This window comes from Macaca mulatta, chromosome 8 (genome assembly GCF_049350105.2).
Source record: "Macaca mulatta isolate MMU2019108-1 chromosome 8, T2T-MMU8v2.0, whole genome shotgun sequence".
In the NCBI taxonomy this organism is placed as follows: domain Eukaryota; kingdom Metazoa; phylum Chordata; class Mammalia; order Primates; family Cercopithecidae; genus Macaca; species Macaca mulatta.
Window position 1 is genome coordinate 94,864,907 of NC_133413.1, and position 25,183 is coordinate 94,890,089.

The 25,183-nt window shown below is 36.4% G+C and overlaps 1 protein-coding gene across 9 annotated transcripts in view; it reads left to right on the plus strand.

Annotated features, from left to right (window-relative positions):
* The window catches only part of RALYL (RALY RNA binding protein like), a 735,427-nt gene that overhangs the window by 74,277 nt on the left and 635,967 nt on the right, over positions 1-25,183 (plus strand). Inside the window, 1 exon segment of one of the 9 annotated variants that reach the window (NM_001201567.3) lies at positions 1,431-1,479. The gene's annotated coding sequence lies outside the window, so the exon portion shown is untranslated. 9 annotated transcript variants of the gene reach the window in all.

Consider the following 25,183-nt stretch of genomic DNA (forward strand, 5'->3'; position numbering starts at 1 on the left):
TTCATAAGCTATCTAACTGGAAAGGTACAACTCCTGAAGCTTCATTGGCTTGATTTTCCCAGTAAAAATTTAAAATAGGCAAAAATGTTTGCTACAAACATCAGTTTGTGGATATTTAAAACTTATTTACTCTTTAAAGAACAAATTATTTTGTGGGGAAAAAAACTCATTTCTAGATGAGACTATTAGGATAAAACTGCCTCTAAGCAAGTGGGATAGTAACAGGAAAATACTTCAAGGACAAATAGAAATAAAAAAGGAGTTTTGGACTACTGAATTTAGAGTTCTTGTTGGGTATCTACATGAAAATTCTAGAGGATATCTAGACATACAGTTCTTGAACTTGGAAACAGCTTATTTGGTGTCTGAAGCCTGAGGACTGAGGTAGCCACATGTACGTAGTGTTGTTTATCAGATTTTCAATAAAGTGGAGGATTGTGGTGGTGGGATTTGCTTGTGGTCCTCTTCCTTTATCTGTTTGTCTCATCAGTAATTTAGATGAGCACAGATAACGTGGGTGAGTATCTCAGGATTTCAAATATTGTAAAAATGAGTGATATAATTAATATATTATACAACAAAATGAGAATTCAGTAAATTTTATTTGACTACAATCAGTGTCAACAAAATGAAAATTTATAGGAATAAATATTAAATTCTACATTTACGTTGAAACAGTAAATACAGTCCTACAGAAAGACTAGTGAAGCCACACTCTAAAGTGCTTAGTTGAAGATGAACTAGGTGTTCTTTCGTTTACTTTTTCTTTTCCTCACAGGTGGCTTCTACAACTCCTTCTCCTTGCCCAAATAAACAAGTTGCAGTATTTGATTGTATCAAAAAAAGGCATTCTCTCTATAACTTGTGTCTGGGACTTGGCATATTGTTTCTGATTCTCATTCTTAAGATTGTAATACAGGCCAGGCGCGGTGGCTCAAGCCTGTAATCCCAGCACTTTGGGAGGCCGAGACAGGTGGATCACGGGGTCAGGAGATCGAGACCATCCTGGCTAACGTGGTGAAACCCTGTCTCTACTAAAAAAAAATACAAAAAACTAGCCGGGCGAGGTGGCGGGAGCCTGTAGTCCCAGCTACTCGGGAGGCTGAGGCAGGAGAATGGTGTGAACCTGGGAGGCGGAGCTTGCAGTGAGCTGAGATCCGGCCACTGTACTCCAGTCTGGGCAACAGAGCGAGACCCCGTCTCAAAAAAAAAAAAAAAAAAAGATTGTAATACAGTCAGAGAAATTACAGTAATTTTAATGATTCAAAAGTAGATGATTTGTTTAAAGATGATATAAAGATGGTTTAATAATTTTTTACCAAGGTGATATTGGGTGCATATAATTCAAGGATTGTTACTGTATTGCCTTTCCCCACAAAGTCACTTTTTAACATTTTCCCACAAACTCATTCCCATGATGTCTTTCACAGCTCAGCTCTAGAGATACCTTGTCTGTGAGGACTTCCTCGATATTCCCAGGTATGAACCACTCCCTCTTTTGTGTTCTCTTTGTGTTTCTGTTCTATCTTTATTGTTTGAGGACTTACCACATCGAAAGACATTAATTTATTGATACTTGTGTCCGTCTCCGCTAGACTGCAAGGGATGTGAGAATGCAGACCTCATCTTACTAACATGTTATTTATGTCTGTGGCCTAAGTCCTCGCTCGTTTCTGACAATATGCTTTTGTACCAAATTGAACTGGGGGTGTAATAGAAATGTTCCATCGTTCTCTGGAGGAAAGAAATAGGGCCAGAGGGCAGAAGTGACAAGGACACAGATTATTTAAGCTCATTACTAATAATTAGAGCTGTCTGAAAATGAAATGACCCGCCTTTACAATGTAGGTCAAGCACAAGGTGAATGATAATGCAGAAGAAATGTTGCATAGCCTGACCTCTAAATTCCCCTCCAACTTCTGTATTCCATGCCTTACATTTTTCTCGTGTCGTTAACTACCCTCTTAGGTAGTCTTCAAAAGCACTTTCATATATGTTATCTCATTTATTTGAACAAATTTCCTGTGATGTATGTAGGGACAGGTATTATCATTCTAATTGTTCAGTAAAATGAGGCATAAAGAAGTTAAGCGACTTGAACAGGGATACTCAGCATTAAATGTGAGACCAGAACACAATCTTCCTCATGGCAGTTCAATAATTTTTTTAGATGGACTATGTGAAATGATGAGATTTTCACGTTTTGGGGGACATAGTGATTCAGATATTCATTAAATAATATGTTTTTCCTGATTATGCTTGTATACAGGCTTGTGTTTTTGTGGTCAAACTACTTATTATCTTTTTATCCCACCTTTAATTTTCATACTTATTGATGATTCTGAACAGCCAGAAAAAAAACAGAAAAGTGTATAAAACTTAGTGCCTAAAAAAAGCAGTGATAACATGTTGTGTGTTTCAGCAGTCTAGTTGTGTGATGGAAGCTCATGTGAATATACACACTGGGTTCCCTTTCTAGATCCCCAAGAACGGAGACCAGGCTGTTGCAATTTACTCATCAGATTTAGCAGGGATTTCTGAGTTCACTGTATTCCCTGGAAAGGCTAAAGATACAGAAGAGTCATTTTGGCTTACATTAAAAACTGAATGTGTTTTATTTTATTATGGTCTATCTGGGTCTGGTCTGGCAGCTACACAAGAAAGATTGCATTTACAATTTACATATTTTCTGAAGAAGAGTTAAGACCATGTGAAAAAAGTTAACTGATTATTTCTGATACTTTTTTCTGTAAAAGAAACAACATTAGCCCCAGAAACATGCAATTTATCCATGAAACAAACTTGCACATATGCCTCCAGAACCTAAAATAAAAGTTGGAAGAAAAAAAAATAGAAACTGCCTTAGAATTTAGTGGCTTAGCAAACTGGCACTTATTTTTTCTCATGATGATGTGTATTTATTGTTCCTGTCCCAGGAACGAGACCACTTAGAGTGGTCTCAGGTGTGATCACTCATGCAGCTACAGTCAGCTGGTGGTCGAGCTGGGGTGTCAGCTGAAGCCCCTTTGTTCTCCTCTATGTGGCCTGCTCCGACAGCTACTTTGTGCCAAGTTCTCAGAGAGAGAACGTGGAAGCTGCCAATCTGATTAAGGCCCAGACTCTGAAGTACAAGAATGTCACTTTAGTCACATTCTCTTGATCACAGCAAGTCAAGTCACTAGCCCAGCTCAGATTAAAGAGGAGGAGAAATTGTCTTTTAAAGACAGGAACAATATGCATGAAAGGGTTAAGGAGAATTGATGGTGGCCACTGTTGGTGACCATAGTTGCATTTGGCTATTACCATGACCAACCAGGAAAACAGTAACATTCAGAGAGAAAGATGTGAGTTCTGGAATTGCATTGCTAATTTTTCAAGATCATAGAGCTAGTTACCTAAAAATCATATGAATGGTGTTTCTCTATATGTTGATTAAAAACCCTAACAATACCAAATTTCTTGGAGTAAACCAATCTGTGATTAATTCTGTTGTTACAGTTATGCTTTACCATTTATGTAGCAATTTTTGTAATTTTGCAGTGTGATAAACATTTTCTGAAAACTAGCAGATGACAGTTTTGGGATCTTGAATTTCTGTGATCTATATATTTATTGTTTAACTGTTTCTGCTGCCTTAAGATACTTAATTATGTTTAAATATGCTTTGTCCCACTGACTTTGTGTAACTACAATAGGTTATTTACAGTTTTTTGACAATTTAGTTTTTCATTAATTCCTGTTTTATTCAGGTAGAATTAATTTTTAATTAATTTTATGATTCCTTTAAAAATATCTGATTTAGTTATAAATTATATCAGCAAAATCATGAATTGTGTCTGTTTTTACCACTTCTTATCAATGTTAATAGAGTTTGCCTGTGTCGTCGCACGAGTCTCATCTTTAATTGTAGTTCCCATAATCCCCACGTGCAGTAGAAGGGACCAGGTGGAGATAATTGAATCGTGAGGGCAGTTTCTGCCATCCTCCCCTCCTTATAGTGAGTAAGTTCTCAGGATAGCTGATGGTTTTATAAGGCGCTTCTCCCTTTTGCGCTGCACTTCTCCTTGCATCCACCATATGAAGAAGGACACGTTTGCTTCCCCTTCTGCCATGACTGTATGTTTCCTGAGGCCTCCCCAGCCCTGCGAAACTGTGAGTCTATTAAACCTCTTTCCTTACCCAGTCTCAGGCAGTTCTTTATAGCAGCATGAGAATGGACTGATGTAAATATTTAACAAATGTTCAGTTTTTTTTTTTTTTCCTGTAGAATACTATTTTGAAATCTGAATATATGGCTCTGCAATATTAGTCCAAATGATCTGGGCTTGCTTTTATTAATTTTACCTGAATTTATTCATTTTCTAGGCAATCAATGTGTGCAAATTTTTAAAATATGCTTTATTACTTTATTTGTGATATGGAATTAGAATAGCAATCTTGGTGTTTTTAAGATGTATATCTTAAAAACTTTAAGCTGCATTTTTGAAGTTCATCACATTAATTCAGATTTTCATAATCAAAAATATAAAATGCACTATTTATTTCTCAATTGCCTTGCAGTTTAGACTTCACATAATAAAGACACTTGACAGAGAAAATTTTGTGTCATCACTTATTAAACTCGAAGTTATTTAAAAATGTTCTTCTACTACATCACTACCATACTCAGAATAGTCTCATGGCAATAAATTCAGCTCTGTTCTGTTGATAGGAATTTGTATAACACCAGTGAATGTGGAGTCATGGTTCCAGAACAGAGATTTTTGATATGTTTTCTGTTTGTAGATGTTATTAATTTTAGTGTTTAAAGCCTAGTCCTCTGATTTAACATTTCATTCTGGCAACTGTGTTATTTCACGAGTGGAAAAATATGGTGCACTTTTTAAAAAAATCATGGCTTTTATAGGCATAAGGGTGTTTGTTCTGATTCACAATGGAGACTCAAAATAACATTTCAAGTTTACTTATGTGCAAAGACTATTTACAAACCTAAACTGAAAACAGACAGTCTTTCAATGTGTTATCAAAATGTTTAGAGTTTCTTTTTCTGGAGACACCAAGTGATAATTATTGAATAAAATTACATTCTGTTTCTTGAGCATTTCTGTAAATAAAAAGCGAATAAAACTAGAATTTATTGTTTTTAATAAATGTTTTTATAATGAATGATAATACACTTACATATAATTTAATGAATTGTCCTGTTCTGTAAAATAACTGGCCTGAATTACTTTTATAGACTTTTGATAAATAGAAATAATAATGTTTTTACATTCTTAGGTGAATTATATAGAATATTCTGCAACTAGAGTTGTCCAACCTGTTGGTGATCTATTAATGGGTCATGAAATCAACTTTGTTGGTTAAACTTGGCATTAACAAAAAGGCATCAAATTGACTAAAATAGATCAGAATGAAGAATAGTAGAATACATAGGTGTGCAGTGAGGAGTAGATTTTATTTCATGAAGATTTTGTTTCAGTTTTATACATTTATGTGTGGTTGGTCACTGTAAAATATGCCTCTAGCTAAGGGTAATGGTCAAATCAATTGGAAAGGTACCTGTTGAGAAGTGACTCTAATTTTTTTAATAACAAGATTAAATTTCATTACTGAACTAAGTCTAGTGTCTCTAGTTGTAATCTGATGAGCCACAGACTATTTTAAAATATTCTATCCTGACTTCTCCAAAATGCAATATATCAGTGTAACAAAATTCCACTTATATGAATATATGCAAATAAAATAAAGATTAGCTATTATTAATTGGGAAAAGTGTGAAAGTTTCGTCTTCAAAGTTCAAAGTAAATATTCGCCTCCTGTATTAAATGCTTTCTTTAATACTAAAATGCCTGGCACTCATGTATTGATTTATCTCGAATTTCTCAGTTTATTATTCATAACTGTAGGACAGTTGTCTGTCATACTTGAAGTATTTTGACAGAAAACTTTCCATGTGTAAGAGTTAATGTATTGACTTACACAACAGGAAGTGTTACAATATTAAAAATAGCAGGTTTCTATTACTTGTATGTTGTGACATGACAAGTTACTTTCAAAATGAGGTGAAGTATGATATATAAAAAATAGTAAAAATGTGAATTCCCTCATTCTGAATGCAATTTGAATAATTATTGTGTTTAAAAATCTGTAGTTGTTAATCAAAGGTTAATCTATTAGGTTAGTATTGAAGACTGATTATTTTTTATTTTTATTTTTAATGCTGGGATACATGTGCAGGATGTACAGGTTTGTTACGTAGGTTATCGTGTGCCATAATGATTTGCTGTACCTATCAACCCATCACCTCAGCTATTAAGCCCAGCGTCTATTAGCTATTTCTCCTAATACTCTATCCTCCCCTCACCTCACCCTGACATGACAGGCCTCAGTGTGCGTTGTTCCTCTCCCTGTGTCCATGTGATCCCATTGTTCATCTCCCACTTATGAGTGAGAATATGCAGTGTTTGGTTTTCTATTCCTGCATTAGTTTGTGGAGGATAATGGTTTCCAGCGTCATTCATGTCCCTGCAAAGGACATGATCTCATTCTTTTTTATGGTTGCATAGTATTCCATGGAATATGTGTACCACATTTTCTTAATCCAGTCTATCATTGATGGGCATTTGGGTTGATTCCTCGTCCTTGCTATTGTCAATAGTGCTGCAATGAATATGCATGTGCATCTATCTTTGTAATAGAATGATTTCTGTTCCTTTGGGTATATATCCAAAAATGGAATTGCTGGGTCAGATAATATTTCTGGTGCTAGGTCCTTGAAGAATTGCCACATTATCTTGCACAATGGTTGAACTAATTTACATTCCCACTAACAGTGTAAAAGCATTCCTATTTCTCCACCATCTCGCCAGCATCTGTTGTTTCTTGACTTTTTAATAATGGCCATTCTGACTGGTGTGAGATGGTATCTCATTGTGGTTTTTATTTGTATTTCTCTATTGATCAGTGATGTTGAGCTTTTTTCATATGTTTCGTGGTTACGTGAATGTCATTTGAGATGTGATGGTTCATGTCCTTTGCCCACTTTTTAATGTTTTTTTTTTTTTCTTGTAAATTTGTTTGAGTTCCCTGTAGATTCTGGACATTAGGCCTTTGTTAGATAAATAGATTGCAGAGATTTTCTCCTACTCTGTTAGGTGTCGGTTCGCTCTGATGATAGTTTCTTTTGCTGTGCAGAAGCTCTTTCGTTGAATTAGATTTTTTTAATTCTTAGTAATTGGTCAGTCATATAATTGTACCTTGGTTTAGTATTCTGCTGAAAGGTGTATTCTCTCTTCAAGAAACTAACATTTTAATTGAGGAGATAAAATAAAAACTCACAAAATAGGTGAGCTCTTGAAATCAACAATGATGTTTATATTTATAACTCTCATATCTGCAGTAGTTTCTTTAACAAAACCTCAGTATTGTTGAATGAATGGATTATTGAATGAATTGATTTACATGATGTGGGAAAACTGTGGTAACGTCTAAAATTTAACATGTAGTTAGAGAACGAAGGAGCTAGTATGATCTCAAGTTGTTGGAAAAAGTATTAAAGGCAGTCGGACTAGATCTGAATGCTAATGACTAGTCTGCTGTGTTCTAGATTAGGGGGAACTTCACAAGCAAAAGTGCTGTCATGAGCTAGATGTGCTTGTAAAGCCTGCCCTAAGCTGCCTCTTTTCTTTTTCTAGAGAAAGATAATCTTTTTCATAGTCCTTGTTGGTGTGCACATATTAACAGCCCCCTAAAGTTGTCTGTATGCTAATCCTTAGGACCTGTGAATGCCACCTTACACACAAAAGGTAATTTGAGGATCTGATTAAGGATAAGGACGTTGAGATGGGTAAATTATCCTTGACTATCCAGGTGGGCTCAGATGAATCACATGAGTCCTTAAATGTAGATAATCTTTCCAGTTGTGACCAGAAAGAGATACCATGGCAGAGGGAAGAAAAATTCAAACTCTGAGAGATACCCAACCTGCCATTACTGGCTTTGGAGATGGAGGAAAGGGCTGTGAGGTAAGGAATGGTGGGTGGCATCTAGAAGCTGGGACAGGCCCTCAGCTGACAGCCAGGAAGGAGACAGGGACCTCAGTGCTACACCCAGATGAAAGTGAACCCTACCAATAACCTGATGGGCAAGGAAGTGGGTCATCCTCTAGAGCCACCCGAAAGGAACACAGCCATGTGAAACTGATTTTAGCCTGATGAAACCAATGTCAGACTGTGATATGCAGAACTGTAAAAAAAAAAAAAAAAAAAACTTGGGTTGTTTAAAACACTAAAGTTGTGGTTAATTTGCAATAGCAGCATATACTCCATCACAGTGATGGTTCAGACAGCCAATGGTAACTCTGTGATTGGTTTGATAGGTACCATTCTTTACCTAATCGTTCCTGAATCTGTCATTCACCACCTTCTATATGCAAACATATAATTTTTTTTTAACAAGATGAGCTATTGCAGTCTTTGAGTCGTTCCAGTTCTCACATTCATCCCTTTCTTTCCTTTCCTGTACCCACAGTCCTAATCCTGGCCTCATCACATCTAGACTTGCCAAGTACTTGAGCCTCCTTTTAAATAAATTTTTTTTATACTCCTTTTGATCTTGTTGCTTCCCAAGTCAAAAACTTTAAATGGTTCCTTGATGTTAATGGCCTCTGTAGTATAGCTTTCAAGGTACTCTGCAGCCTGGTTTCAACTTACATTTATTATTTCTGATATCTCATATTTCTACAGAAATCATCTTACCTAGGCAACTTGACTCCTTCAGAATTCCCCAGATATACCTCTTGGTTTTTTGCCAGTGTGAAATTTTTGCCTGTCTCATTCCTCTCACCTTCAACGTATTTACTCACTGGCATACTTTGCTAATTCAAACCCTAGTTCTCTTTTGTTTAGTGTCTTTCAGATTAGCAAATGCTTTGCCCCTGCAATAGATTCTGCTCTATTCTTTTGAAAACAATGAAAAGGAAACTTCAGAGCTCCAAGAGAATGAGACCAATGAAATCATGTTCCTTTCTTCCCCATCAAATGTAATCTCAGATAGTATTTTGATTTTTCCAAAATCATTTTCCTGTGTAGTCCTGAAGGCAGGAATCTGCAAATATCAAACTATCCTAGACTTCACAGCTGGGTCAGATAGATCAGGCTAGCCCTCTGGCAAGGAGCATTTTGACCCTTTGTTTTTCATTGTTTCCTAGACAGAGATTGAGAATTCTGGTGAAATCAAATTACAACCTCAGTAGGTAAATGACAATCCTTTAAATTGATGTGAGAAACAAAGGGATTCCTGTCTCCTTGATGAGTATTCAGGGACTTATACTGAGAGAGAGTATAAACATGAGGCCTTAAGCAACAGATGTGCTCATTATTCACTCTCAAAGCAGATCTGCAGGAATCTTAACAGGAAAGGGCAGAGAGATCTTGCTTGGCAGTCTTGCTAAAGGAAAATGACCATAATCTATTCTTTTTGTCTTTCAAATAAGAAAGAAAAAATATTTCGTAGTGATCTATGAGTTTTAGGATGCCTTTATTTTCCTGAGAATCCTTCAAAATATCCAGTTCAAATATTAAATATTTTGATCCCTATTGTAAACTCCAGAAGCCTCTAATACGTGAAGCATGCATTGATGAATGTAATCGTGAATTGGCTGATGAGACTTATTCATGATCTTTCATTCTTATTTAAATTGTATATTGTGTTTTCATTATCACCTCCTTTTGTTACATTTCCTTAACCAAATTATAAGTTCTTTGATGGTAGCACCTTATCCTTATTTTTTGCTGTATTCATAAAAGTGCACACAGAACTATCACTCAAATAATGTTTACTGAATATTTACCTCAAGTCAAGCACTCTTCTGCCTGTGTTATGCCATGTCTTGCCTATGTTAAGTTCTTTTTCCCCTGCCTGGAATACCATTTAAAACTACCTGCTACCAAGAAAGCCACCCCCTTTCAGCAGACCCAGAGAAATACAGCCAAAAAAAAAGGCAAACTGTTTATTATTTGAACGTTTACAGACATCTTTGCACTTGATTCAATAACTTATAAAATTCTTGATTGGTCAAAATAGTTTAAAATTTGGGCACAAGAATTGAGAGGTGTTTTTAGTTGTTGTTGTTTTTAAAACAGGGTTTATTGGCCGGGCGCGGTGGCTCAAGCCTGTAATCCCAGCACTTTGGGAGGCCAAGGCGGGCGGATCACGAGGTCAGGAGATAGAGACCATCCTGGCTAACACGGTGAAACCCCGTCTCTACTAAAAAAAAAAAAAAAAACAAAAAACTAGCCAGGTGAGGTGGCTGGCGTCTGTAGTCCCAGCTACTCTGGAGGCTGAGGCTGGAGAATGGCGTAAACCTGGGAGGCAGAGTTTGCAGTGAGCTGAGATCTGGCCACTGCACTTCAGCCTGGGCGACAGAGCGAGACTCTGTCTCAAAAAAATAAAACAAAACAAAAAAACAGGGTTTACATACACCCTATCACTGCAACTGAAATCAAAGTAGAGAGAATTCCAAGAACATTGACTATACTAGATTCAGTATTAGGCAGTCTAGGCTATCTTACCGTTTTCTTTCTTTTTTTTTTTTTTTTTACCGAATGCATGCTAACATGACTATCAGTGTTAATCAATGTTAAACTTGCTCCATTTGTTCAGGTCATTAAAAAATAGATAATAAACAATATAGTTTCACATGAAGAATAGAGGAAAACTACTTTGAAGATCCCTGAGAATAACATAAACAATTTGTGATGGCTGTGAGCTGTAGAGCTAATCCTATACGACATGAAGCTATCAGAAATAGGTTACATCTTTTTTAGCAAATGGCTTCACAAGGTTGAGACTCAAAGAGGCAGTCAGACACAGTAAGAGGTTTTTTTTAAAATTATACTTTTAAGTTCTAGGGTACATGAGCACAACGTACAGGTTTGTTACATATGTATACATGTGCCATGTTGGTGTGCTGCACCCATTAACTCATTGTTTACATTAGGTATATGTCCTAATGCTATCCCTCCTCCCTCCCCCCACCCCACGACAGGCCCTGGTGTGTATGTTCCCCTTCCTGTGTCCAAGTGTTCTCATTGTTCAGTTCCCACCTATGAGTGAGAACGTGCGGTGTTTGGTTTTCTGTCCTTGGAATCGTTTGCTCAGAATGATGGTTTCCAGCTGCATCCATGTCCCTACAAAGGACACAAACTCATCCTTTTTTTTATGGCTGCATAGTATTCTACGGTGTATATGTGCCACATTTTCTTAATCCAGTCTATCATTGATGAACATTTGGGTTGGTTCCAACTCTTTGCTATTGTGAATAGTGCTGTAGTAAACATATGTGTGCATGTGTCTTTATAGCAGCATGATTTATAATCCTTTGGGTATATACCCAGTAATGGGATGGCTGGGTCAAATAGTATTTCTGGTTCTAGATCCTTGAGGAATCACCACACTGTTTTCCACAGTGGTTGAACTAGTTTACAGTCCCACCAACAGTGTAAAACTGTTCCTATTTCTCCACATCCTCTCCAGCACCTGTTGTTTCCTGACTTTTTAATGATTGCCATTCTAACTGGTGTGAGATGGGATCTCATTGTGGTTTTGATGTGCATTTCTCTGATGGCCAGTGATGATGATCATTTTTTCATGTGTCTGTTGGCTGCATAAATGTCTTCTTTTGAGAAGTGTCTGTTCATATCCTTTGCCCACTTTTTGAAGAAGTTGTTTTTTTCTTGTAAATTTGATTGAGTTCTTTGTAGATTCTGGATATTAGCCCTTTGTCAGATGAGTAGATTGCAAAAATTTTCTCCCATTCTGTAGGTTGCCTGTTCACTCTGATGGAGTTTCTTTTGCTGTGCTCGTTAGTTTAATTAGATCCCATTTGTCAATTTTGGCTTTTGTTGCCATTGCTTTTGGTGTTTTAGACATGAAGTCCTTGCACATGCCTATATCCTAATGGTATTGCCTAGGTTTTCTTCTAGGGTTTTTATTGTTTTAGTTCTAACATTTAAGTCTCTAATCCATCTTGAATTAATTTTTGTATAAGGTGTAAGGAAGAGATACAGTTTCAGCTTTCCACATTTGGCTAGCCAGTTTTCCCAGCACAATTTATTAAATAGGGAATCCTTTCCCCATTTCTTGTTTTTTCAGGATTTTCAAAGATCAGATGGCTGTAGATGTGTGGTGTTATTTCTGAGGACTCTGTTCTGTTCCATTGGTCTCTATCTCTGTTTTGGTACCAGTACCATGCTATTTTGGTTACTGTAGCCTTGTAGTGTAGTTTGAAGTCAGGTAGCATGATGCCTCCAGCTTTGTTCCTTTTGCTTAGAATTGTCTTGGCAATGGGAGCTCTTTTTTGGTTCCATATGAACTTTAAAGTAGTTTTTTCCAATTCTGTGAAGAAAGTCATTAGTAGCTTGATGGGGATGGCATTGAATCTATAAATTACCTTGGACAGTAGGGCCATTTTCACAATATTGAGTCTTCCTATCCATGGAGCATGGAATGTTCTTCCATTTGTTTGTGTCCTCTTTTATTTCGTTGAGCAGTGGTTTGTAGTTCTCCTTGAAGAGGTCATTCACATCCCTTGTAAGTTGAATTCCTAGGTATTTTATTCTCTTCAAAGCAATTGTGAATGGGAATTCACTCACGATTTGGCTCTCTGTCTGTTACTGGTGTATAAGAATGCTTGTGATTTTTGCACATTGATTTTGTATCCTGAGACTTTGCTGAAGTTGCTTATCAGCTTAAGGAGATTGTGGGCTGAGACGACGGGATTTTCTGAATATACAATCATGTTATCTGCAAACAGGGACAATTTGATTTCCTCTTTTCCTAACTGAATGCCCTTTATTTCTTTCTCCTGCCTGATTGCCCTGGCCAGAATTTCCAACACCATGTTGAATAGGAGAGGTGAGAGAGGGCATCCCTGTCTCGTGCCAGTTTTCAAAGGGAAGGCTTCCAGTTTTTGCCCGTTCAGTATGATATTGGCTGTGGGTTTGTCATAAATAGCTCTTATTATTTTGAGATACATCCCAACAAAATTGATAGAATGCAACAAGGCTAATCAAGAAGAAGAGAGAAGAATCAAAGAGATGCAATAAAAATTGATAAAAGGGGTATCACCCCCGTTCCCACAGAAATACAAACTACCATCAGAGAATATTATAAACACCTCTATGCAAATAAACTAGAGAATCTAGAAGAAATGGATAAAGTCCTGGACACATTCACCCTCCCAAGACTAAACCAGGAAGAAGTTGAATCCCCGAATAGACCAGTAACAGGCTCTGAAATTGAGGCCATAATTAATAGCCTACCAACCAAAAAAAAAAGTCCAGGACCAGACGGATTCACAGCCGAATTCTACCAGAGGTACAAGGAAGAGATGGCATCATTCCTTCTGAAACTATTCCAATCAATAGAAAAAGAGGGAATCCTCCCTAACTCATTTTATGAGGCCAGAATCATCCTGATACCAAAGCCTGGAAGAGACACAACAAAAAAAGAGAATTGTAGACCTATATCGCTGATGAACATCGATGCAAAAATCCTCAATAAAATACTGGCAAACCGAATCCAGCAGCACATCAAAAAGCTTATCCACCACGATCAAGTGGGCTTCATCCCTGAAATACAAGACTGGTTCAACGTATGCAAATCAATAAACGTAATACAGCATATAAACAGAACCAAAGACAAAAACCACACAATTATCTCAATAGATGCAGAAAAGGCCTTTGACAAAATTCAACAGCCCTTCATACTAAAAACTCTCACTAAGTTAGGTATTGATGAGAGGTTCTTGAAACAGTTGCAGTCATAAACCAGTGACAACATTTCATGTATTTATAAGGGCCACTTAGAGGGCCACTAGCTGACTTCTGCCCTTTTCAGTCATACCTGCATGCTAAAAATCACCTCCATGAGAGACTTCACTTTTAAAACTCATCAGCAATTTAATATGTAATATGGAGGTTCAATTCTAGTGTTTCCAGGAAATAATTAGGGTAGACTTAGTCTAAAGTCAAATCAAATCAAAGCACATAATAAATAGTATTATTAATAAGAAGGTGATAATAGGTGCATTGTTGTATAGTTTTTTGTATTGCTTGGAACTTTTTTTTCTTTTGGTACTCGTTTCACCAAAACACAGAAATACCTCTTTTACAAATTAGTTAAGAAATGCTAAACTACATTAAAGTATAGCTACCATTTTCTATATTAATTGGAGGTACAAGTGGAGACAGAGGTCATTTTAGGGTTACTCCTTTCTACCGAGGGTGATGGTTTTATCCAGTCCATTCAAGCAATTTGTATAACAAAGATGTAATAGCTGCCATGTGCTGTAGCCTTCTCAAGTAAGGAAGAAAACTGAATAGGTCTTTTGGTATCTCATATTTAATTAATGTTTATTATTTGGAATGTAAGTTGCCATAAGGCAAGGGAAGCATATCATATATGAGAAAGAGAATTTTAAAAAGCTTGAATGTTATACGATAATCTAGTAGCATATGCAGTCAAATTAAGGGTATCTTTAAAAGTCACTATAACTTGCCCGCTACTAAATACAATAGATCTAGAAGATAAAAGAGTACTGAGTAGTAAGTACTGAGCATAAATGGTGAAATCACATTACATTTTATAGGTGTAATAAACTTCTAGTGTTGCTTCTTTTCAGGTAATGAGCTTGTAATTTATTATTTTTCTAAATATTTTAGGTCTTTCAAGAGCAATACCTCTTATTTTACTCTATTGAAATTATACAATTAATATGGGAAAGAATGATTCAACTGCATAGTGATACTAGAATTATACTGATGAGTATAGGTTAAATTACAAACTAATTAATTGGAAATTTATGGACTGGTGGCCACTAGTGCCATGGCACACTGAATGCTTTAGTAAGCAATTGCATTATTCAACAGAAGTCTTAGTGGGAGTGATTGACAAATGTGGGACGCATGTCTCCTATTATGAATACAGATTATGAATCAGAGGTAGCATTTTTACTTTATAATTTATGATTGTATCTTGTGAAATATATTCTTTGTTGTCTAATTTAAACCTGCTTTGTTTTGGCTCTCCTTTCTTTCAGTTTCAATTCCATTATCTACTTTAAGTTATTTAGGAATTATAAACCACATGCTGTCAATGACAGGAAAACACTGCCTATTAAGTTTAATTAATCGTTCAGACTGATTTGCAATGGCTGAGTAATATCAAAATGGCTTCAGTAATGTATATAATGTGTAGAAAATCTAATTATAATTTTTAAGAAAGATCATCAACTCTGAGTGTGATATAATACTGTATGGTTAATTTTTTTTCTGTTTTTATAAATATTTGCTAGGAGAAATAGGTTCTAATATTGTGGATCATAGGAAAAAAATCCAAATATATTATTAGAAAATGTATTTAAAATTAATAATATAGAAGTTTCATTGAAACTCATTATTCGATTATTAATATTTTTAAATTATAGTAGAAATGTTTATCTTTAACATTTACAAAATTATAAAGAGTAAATTAGGGTAAAGAAACTAGTTTTTGATTGTATAATTTTACTGTTGGAATGCCTTAATTATAATAGACATCTCCTTATTGTTCATAGTAATACTGCTATGGACAAAAGCCACAGGCAGAATGTTGACATCATGTGAGCAGTACTGCGTGAAGGTAGGACTGAGTGCTCACTAGCAAGGGATTAAATCATTAGTGCTCACCAGCAAGGGATTAAATCTTTGGATTCTTAACAAATCCAAAGAGCAAATTGTCTTTTACACCTGCACATATGAGGACCACCTCTAAGATATGCGTTGTGATCAATGACAGGAAAGTAAAAAACTAGTCACTCTGTGGGAAGGAAGAAGGAGCACAAATAATGGTCAATGGACGTGGTGATGGTGGAACTCATTATAAGATACAAGCTCCAAAGGTGCTCTTTGAAAGGTTTTTGATAACACACACAAGACAAAGGCAAACATAGATTAGAACAGAATTTAAGATGTATTTGAAAACAAAGATCTTCAAAGTAATTATTCAGAGAAAAAATGGGAGAATACTGACATAAGAGCTGTAAGGAGATTCTTATGTTCAAAGGAGTGCAACATGAGGAAACTTTCGGCTTGAGGTTTTGATTAACCAGTGATATGAAATTAGTGTGTGTATGTGTGTATATGTGTGTGTGTGTGTGTGTGTGTGTAATTTTCACATATCTTTCTATAAAACATTACACATTGTACTGTCCTAAGGATGACACTGAGACACTATAATATTTATACTGCATGTTTTGTTCCACACTTTTTATTCCTACTTTTTAGTATTAAAAATGGGGAAGTGAAATAAATTTCTTACACATTTCTTAAAATTTGCCAATAGGCAAGTAATGTTAGTAAATGTTAAAATTTTAAAATTAATTTGTCCTGAGTTTAACAAATTATAGTGAATAGATTAACTTAGTGGTAGATCAAGGGATCTCATGGGATATTCCAGTGTCAGCATAAATCATTCGAAGTCAAAGGAGTCAAATGGAATCCCATGTGCCATAACATCTAAAAGACATGAATTCAGAAACTAAAAGTATGAAATTCTTAAAACATAGAGAATATTTGTAATCTGCGAATTACCAAAATAATTTTTAAGAACAAGAAAGTGTAAACATAATATTTGCTCTTTACAAGATACCACCAAGAAAGTCAAAACAAGCTAAAGAGTGAAATGAAACATTTTCAAAATGTGTATCTGATAACAGACACTAAAAAAAAAAAAAAAAAGTGAAGAGCTATTGCCACTAAAATACAAAATGACAACACAATTTAAAAATGGGAAAAATATTTGAATAGGCCTAACAAAAATATACAAATAGCAAACAAACACATAAAGTGTACTCAACATCATTAGGCATTAGGAAATATACATATTAAATTCACAGTGAGTTACAACTACAAACCCATGAAAATAGCTGAAATTGAATACCAAGTATAGGTGAGCATGTGGGGAAACTAGGACCCTCATGCAGTATTGGGAATAGTGAATTGAATCTAGTAGCCACTTTAGAAAATAAGTGTGTGTGTGTGTGTGTGTGTGTGTGTGTGTGTGTGTGTGTGTGTTTATGTTTAACATTCTATCCAGCAATTACATTTCTAGTATCTAGGCAAGAGAAATGAAAACACATGTCCACACAGCATCTTATAGGCCAATGGAATAAACCTACATGGCCATCATCCTGTGAATGGATGAATAAATGTGGTGTATCCATATGATGGACTACTACCCAGCAGTAAATGAAATGAACCACTGACACATGGGACAACATGAATGATCTCAAAAGTATTATGCCAAACAGAGGATGCTAGACACAAAAGACTAAATAGTACATTATTCCACTGATATTGAAGTTTTAGAAAAGACAAAGCTATAGAGACAGAAAGCAGATCTGTGCTTAGAGTAAGAGTGAGGAAAGGCTGTAAATGGACACAATGCACAAAGGCTGTAAATGGGCACAATTTGGGGAGTTACAAAAGAATTTTAAAATTGTATTGTGATAATTATTGCACAACCATATAATGGTACTAAAATTGAATTGTATGCTTAAAATAGATGAATTTTCTGGTAGTAAATTACCTCAGTAGAGCTCTAAATTATTATTAGCCTACCACTATAATGAGAATCTGAGGTTATTTTCTTTTTTTAGTGAGAAAAGTGTGTACATGTATTTTTGTTTCTTTCGTTTTGTTTTTGTTTTTTTGGAGATGGAGTTTCACTCTTGTCGCCCAGCTGGAGTGCAGTGGCTGAATCTCGGCTCACTGCAACCTCCGCCTCCCAGGTTCAAGCAATTCTCCTGCCTCAGCCTCTTGAGTAGCTGGGAATACAGGCGCCCAACCCCACGCCCAGCTGATTTTTTGTATTTTTAGTAGAGAGGGGGTTTCATCATGTTGGCCAGGCTGGTCTCGAACTCCTGACCTCAGGTGATCCACCCGCCTCAGCCTCCCAAAGTGCTGGGATTACAGGTGTAAGCCTCTGCACCTGGCCAAGTGTGTACATATTTAATTGAAAGAGACACACTGAAAGGAAAAGCATCCATCTGGAGAGAAGACTAGCAGGCTGCTGTTACCTGTGAGATTTCAGAAAGTGGCATTTATTAACTTGGTAAACTTACTGTGATGGAATATCTGGCTGAGAAACTTGATTTTGTCAGCAGGATGAGAAATACCGTTGTCACATGGGCCAGGATACTAGTGTACATGTATTAGTTTTAGTGCTGATAACAGAACTATATAGAAAGTAAAGTGAAAATTTCATTTATCAATCATAATGAAATACATTGGTATATTTTAGGTAATAGCAATGGCAAAGTCAAGAATGTCAGCCCGTATGAATGGCTCATAAAATACATAAAAATTAGCACTTCGCTCGATAAGTTCAGACTCACAACTAAGGCAGTTAATTAGATAAGGTTGACATTTTCTGGAACCAGGATACAATAGGTTGATTTCTTTATTCCACAGCAAGGATAGTATTTTTCCATGGCTAACTATCCCCATCAGAGATATTATATACATATAGGTGTAGATACGTATGTAGAGATGTAGAGATAGTGATATACATTTGTTAGATTGATTCCTTTTATTCTAGCAATTATTCAGCCTACTTAGATGGATTTGCATTTTTCAGCACTGAAAATTTATGTTGATCATAATGCTTTATAGTCAGAGGACAAATTTACTGCTTTTTCTATTAGTTATCTATTACTACATAATCAAAGCTCAGCACTTGAAAACACCAACCACTTATTATCTTACAGTTTCTGTAGATCAGACATCCAGAGTCTTAAGTGCTTCTAACTCAGGGCCTCTTACAAGACTGCAATTAAATCAGCTCAGGGCTGTAGTGGGAGAGCATCAGCTGCCAAGCTCACCCATGTGTGGCTGTTGGCAGGCCTCAGGTACTCTCTGGCTTTGGGCCAGATACTCGCCACATGGGCCTCTCCATAGGGAAGCTCACGACATGGCAGCTGGTTTCCCTCAGAGCAAGTAACCAGAGAGCAAGCGAAGGCACGTAGGTGGAAGCTGCAGTCTTTTTGTAAGTTAACCTCAGAAGTAAACTGTCACCCCTGCCACATAGTGTTCAGCAGAGAAGGGTCATTAAATCCCCACTCAGGGATATAGGATTACACAAGGACGTGACACAAGGAGGTAGGGGTCATCATATCATCTCAGCCATCTTCAAGGATGCCTACACATCTGTCTTTATGTATGTTTTGGGAGAGGCTTCACTTTAGCTGTTAGTATTACTTTACATGTCATCCCTGGTGAAAATATGTAATTTGTACAAAGGAAGTCTGGATTAAATGTAGGTGTAAGACTCCTTTGTTAACAGTTGAAGGGCAAGAGGCTTTTTATTAAAAATCAGACAATATAATGATAAAGGCAGGAGGAAATATATTTTTTCTCAAGGGGAGGAATAAGAAGTACAGGGTTGCCTGAATAGCATACAAATCATGCTCCCATATAAATTGTTACTGTCTGTTTTTTCACTTAGCATCAATCTGGGTGGAGACAAAAGAAAACTAGAAACCATTTAAAATATGTCTTTTATTCCTCGCTTGTCCACTGCATTCTTCTTTTCTTTTTTCTCATTTTAAAACTCATACTCACCTTTAAATTAAATTGGCAAAACAAATTTTTTTTTAATCAACCTTTTGTGATGTCCCCAAACTCAGGGTCATGATTATATGCCTAGAATAACATTTTGCTTCAATGTAAAAGTGAAATGTGCTCTTTAAAAAACCATAGTACTTAAATGTGGTAGCGTTGGTGGTGGTGATACATATGTGTGCCTTAGTTTAGGAAGCTATTGATAAATGTTACAAGTCTAGCAAAATGCCTTTACTTTCATCCCTTAATATGTTTTTAATGTATTTTATTTACTATTATCTTTGTTTTTCTTTTCCATTTAATGAATTTTATTAAACACAATAATCAAGAGATAAAATACACTAATATTCGCTCTGGTTAACTTCGGGAAGCTGAGCTGTGTATTCTGAATATAGAGTACTCAGCATAATCAGTACACAGTGCCCTGAAACTAAGTTATTCGTTCTTAGGTAATGTACCTAAGAAAAAAGAATAATGTTTTCATCTTTAAAGTAAAAGGAGAAGCATAAATTTTTGCCCCTTAGTCTTTTTCGGACAATAAAGCAAATCAAAAACATTTAAATAAGTATCAGAGATGACATTAATAAAACTATTGCTGACACCATAAGAGACGGCTCCTTTGGTGTTGGCATTTTTGCATAATTCAGGAATTGTATCTCTATAAATCATGAAAATCTAATTCAAATGAGCACAGGCGAACTTGTTGTTTTATTGAAAGTCTCCTATATTACTAAAGAAAGGATTAAAAACTAAAACTGTGTAAATGTCTAGAACTCTGCCAAGACTCTGTCATCTCTTCTTATGGTAGGTTTTTGCCATATGGCATCTGAGAGAGACAGTCTTCAAAGATCTGTAACTAGAGCTCTACCATCAGAGTGAAAAAATCCCAGAGTTATACTGAGATTTGTCAGGTTTGGGTCACATTTCTACTCTGGAAACAATCGGCTGAGGCCTGAGAGTCAAGATCCTGTGACTGGCTGTATTTGCATCTGGTGTTCCTCTTGTACCAGTCAACTACAGTCAGCATGTAGGGCAATACGCAAACGTTATGAGTTACAAATCATCTTCTTTTGGTCTCTAAGCTTAATGTATTTTCCTTATTTTTAGAAACTTTTCGATAGAGAATTCTATTACAAGTGTAACAAACACTGATTCAACTCTCTGTGCTTGCATTAGAGCTATTGTCATCTCTAAACCTCTAACGTTTTTGAAATCTCAGCCTATTTGTTGAGTATTTTATGCAAGTATATTAAATATAATCTAACTTGTTTGTATATTTCGTAACTGCACTGAGAAGTTGGAATTATACATGAATTTGAAGCCAATATTAAATTTGGAATTCATATTATAAGCAACTTATATTTGTAAAATCAGTACTAACTTGTTATTGCATTTTTAAATTGACAGATAAAATTGTGTATTATGTACAGCATGTTTTGAAATATATATACATTATGAAATGGCTAAATCTAGTTAATTCACATAGTTATCACTTTCATGGTAAGAAGCCAACATCCACTCATCATTTTTCAAGACAATGTATTGTTATTATCTATAGTCATGATGTTCTGCAACAGATCCATTGAATTTATTCTTTCTATCAAATTGAAATTCCATATTCTTTGACCATCATCTTCTCAATATGCCAGCCTGCCCAACCCTTGGTAACCAACATTCTACTTTCTGTTTTGTGAGATCAACTCTATTAGACTCAGTTGAATATTCATTTCTTTTGCAAGGATAGCCTTTGGAAAGATGAAATAGCCAATCTAGTCAGATTTTAAAAATTTCTCAGCAAGTTCTTTATAAATGTCATGCTTGAAATGAGTTAACCAGAAGTCAGTACCCTTGAGACGTTTTTTGTTTTTATATTCTATAACGCAAAAATTAAATTTACTTTGGTAAACTCATTTTTTAAAAAAATGTTCATCTCACAAGCCTGCATTCAGTGGCATACAAAACATCACATTGCTTTTTTATTATGCTTTTATTCTTAAAACATGTTAACTGTACGTCTGCCATCTATATGTATTATTGATGTATGTATCATAACTTTTGAAGTCAAAAAGCTCCATTGGTAATACATTGTCTTATTTTTTGTTTGTTTCTTAATAATCTGTGGTGTTTTGAAAAGAAGAGCTTTGGAGACTGAGTGAATCTGAGCTCTGACACTTATTAGCTAATACGAATGTGGTCATGATTCTACTGTTTTTGAACCCTAAATTATCAAACACTGAAATGTGTTATTGGGAAGGTTAAGTGCTCCAGCACGTGTAAGGCACCTTTATGGAACGTAATGTGGCTCAGCAAATGTGATTTCCCTCCACTGTCTTTACTGAACCTCACTTCCAGTAGTCTTTATTATTTTGCATTTTACAAAACATTTTCTTCTAATTCGTGCTTTTTGAACCATATAACATCTTCCTGCGGTAAGAAAGAAAGCTGTTATTTCCATATTGTGGTTAAGCAAACTGAGAAGCAAAGTTGAACACAGAAGACATAAAGTATACTTCTGGAAAGTTTATTGAAAGGCATCAGAACTAGGCCTGCTATAGTCATCCTATTGACTCAGTCCTTGTGTCCTTATAAGCAGATAACGGTCAGATGAAAAGGAATTTAAGAAGAATCCCTGAGAACAAGGAGGAGGTGAGTGCTAAATGAGGTTTGATATTTGACCTTTAAATTGGACTAAATTTGGACTTGTTCAAGACATTCTTCAGGGACAGGAAAGAGTTGTATTATGATTGGAGAATAAAACAAAATTATTTAATATTTGTACTCTAGAAAAGTTTAGACTTTTCAATGAAGCATTTACAATGACTAGATTACAATTTTATGTGAAAACATATTGTCATCATTCTGTCTTCATGTCAGGGATAATAAAAAAAAAAAAAACAACAGATAATTGTTTTCCCTAAGAAAAGCAATGCTGATGTAAGGTGAAGAAAGCACACAGTTGCCATTGCACAAGGTTTGATGCTCATCTCTGTGTATTTTTATATATCTACTGTATCTTTGCCTTGAACCTTTAATACTAATGTAGCATTTACTGTATTGGTCTCTTCTCATGCTGATAATAGTGACATACCGGAAACTGGGTAATTTTTAAAAGAAAGAGGTTTAATGGTCTCACAGTTCCACATGGCTTGGGAGGCCTCACAGTCATGGTCGTAGGCAAAGGAGAAGCAAAGGCACATGGTGGCAGGCAAGAGGCCTTATGCAGGGGAGCTCCCATTTATAAAACCATCAGATCTTGTGAGATTTATTCACTACCATGAGAACAGTATGGGGGAAACTGCCCCCATGATTGAATTATCTCCACCTGGTGCTTCACACGTGAGGCTTGCTATAATTAAAGGTGAGCTTTGGGCAGGGACACAGCAAAACCATATCATTCTGCCCCCAGCCCCTCCCAAATCTTATATCCTCACATTTCAAAACCAATCATGCCTTCCCAACAGTTCCCCAAAGTCTTAACTCATTTCAACATTAACTCAAAAGTCCACAGTTCAAAGTTTGATCTGAGACAAGGCAAGTCCCTTCTGCCTATGAGCCTGTAAAATTAAAAACAAGTTAGTTACTTCCTAGATTCAGTGGGGTTACAGGCATTGGATAAATACACCCATTTTTAAATGGGAGAAATTAGCCAAAACACAGGGACTACAGACCTCATGCAAGTCAGAAATCCAGCAGGGCAGTCAAATCTTATAGATCCAAAATGTTCTCCTTTGACTGCATGTCTCACATCCAGGGCATGCTGATGTGAGAGGTGTATTCCCACAGCATTGGACAGCTCCACCCCTGTTGCCCTACAGGATACTGCCTCACTCATGGCTGCTTTCATGGGCTTGTATTGAGTGTCTATGGCTTTTCCAGGGGCATAGTGCAAGCTGCCAGTGGATTTACAATTCTGGGGTCTAGAGGATGGTGGACCTCTTCTCACAGCTCCACTAGGCAGTGCCCAAGAGTGGGCTCCAACCCCACATTTACCTTTCACACTGCGCTAGCAGAGGTTCTCCATGAGGTCCCTGCGCCTGCAACAAACTTCTGCCTAGACATACAGGAGTTTCCATACATCCTCTGAAATCTAGACAGAGGTTCCCAAACATCAGTTACTGAATTTTGTGCACCAAGGCTTGGTGATTGCACCCTTTGAAGTGATGGCCTGAGCTGTACATTGGCTCCTTTTAGCCACAGGTTGAACTGAAGAGGCTGGGATGCAGGGCACCATGTCCCAAGGCTGTATCAAGTAGGATCCCTGGGCCTGGCCCAATAAACCATTTTTCCTCCTAGGCCTCCAGGCCTGTGATAGGAGGAGTTGCCATGAAGGTCTATGGAGACATTTTCCTCATTATCTTGGTGTTTAACATTTGGTTACTTGTTAATTATGCAAATTTGTGCAGCTGGCTTGAGTTTCTCCCTAGAAAATGGGTTTTTCCTTTCTATTGCATTGTCAGGTGCACAGTTTCCAAACTTCTATGTCCTGCTTCCTCTTGAATGCTTTGCCATGTAGAAATTTCTTCTGCCATATACCCTAAATCATCTTTCTCAAGTTCAAAGTTCCACAAACCTCTAGGGCAGTGGCAAAATACTACCAGTCCCTTTGCATAGCAAGAGTGGCCTTTATTCCAGTTACTAACAAATTCTCCATCTCCACCTGAGACCACCTCAACTTGGACTTCATTGTCCATATCACTGTCGGCATTTTGGTCAAAGCCATTCAACAAGTCTCTAGGAAGTTACAAACTTTCCCACATCTTCCTGTCTTCTTCTGAGCCCTCCAAATGGTTTAAACCTCTGCCGATTACCCAGTTCCGAAGTTATTTCCATGTTTTCAGGTATCTTTATAGTAGTACCCTACTCCTGGTACCAATTTACTATATTAGTCTGTCCTCAGGCTGTTAATAAAGACACAAATAAGACTGGGTAATTTATAAAGGAAAGAGGTTTAATGGACTCACAGTCCCACATGGCTGGGGATGGCGGAAGGCAAGGACAAGCAAAAACATATCTTAGATGGCAGCAGGCAAGAAAGCATGTGCAGGGGAACCCTATTTCTAAAACCATCAGATCTCATGAGAACTTACTACCACGAGAACAGTGTGGGGGAACTGCTCCCATGACTCAGTTATCATAACCTGGCATCACTCTTGAAATGTCGGGATTATGACAATTCAAGGTGAGATTTGGGTGGGAACACAGCCAAACGATATCACTTACTATGTTTGGTTTGTTCCTCCAAGTTCTGTGGTTTCTGCAGCCAACAAGGTAGGTAATTTTGATATCCATATTAAAGAGTTTATATTCAAAATTGGAAAGATATATTTATGAGATTCAGAAACAAGGAAATTTCAGGTACAGGTAAATGTTATTAAAGAAAATAAAAATGAAGTATATTAATCTTCTATTGCTAGTAGTGGCTTAAAATTTCTAATAGAACATTTCTAATAAAAGTTCTAGTATTAGAACAAATTGATTCTCTTACATTTTGGAGGCCAGAAGTCTAAGGTCAGGGTGTT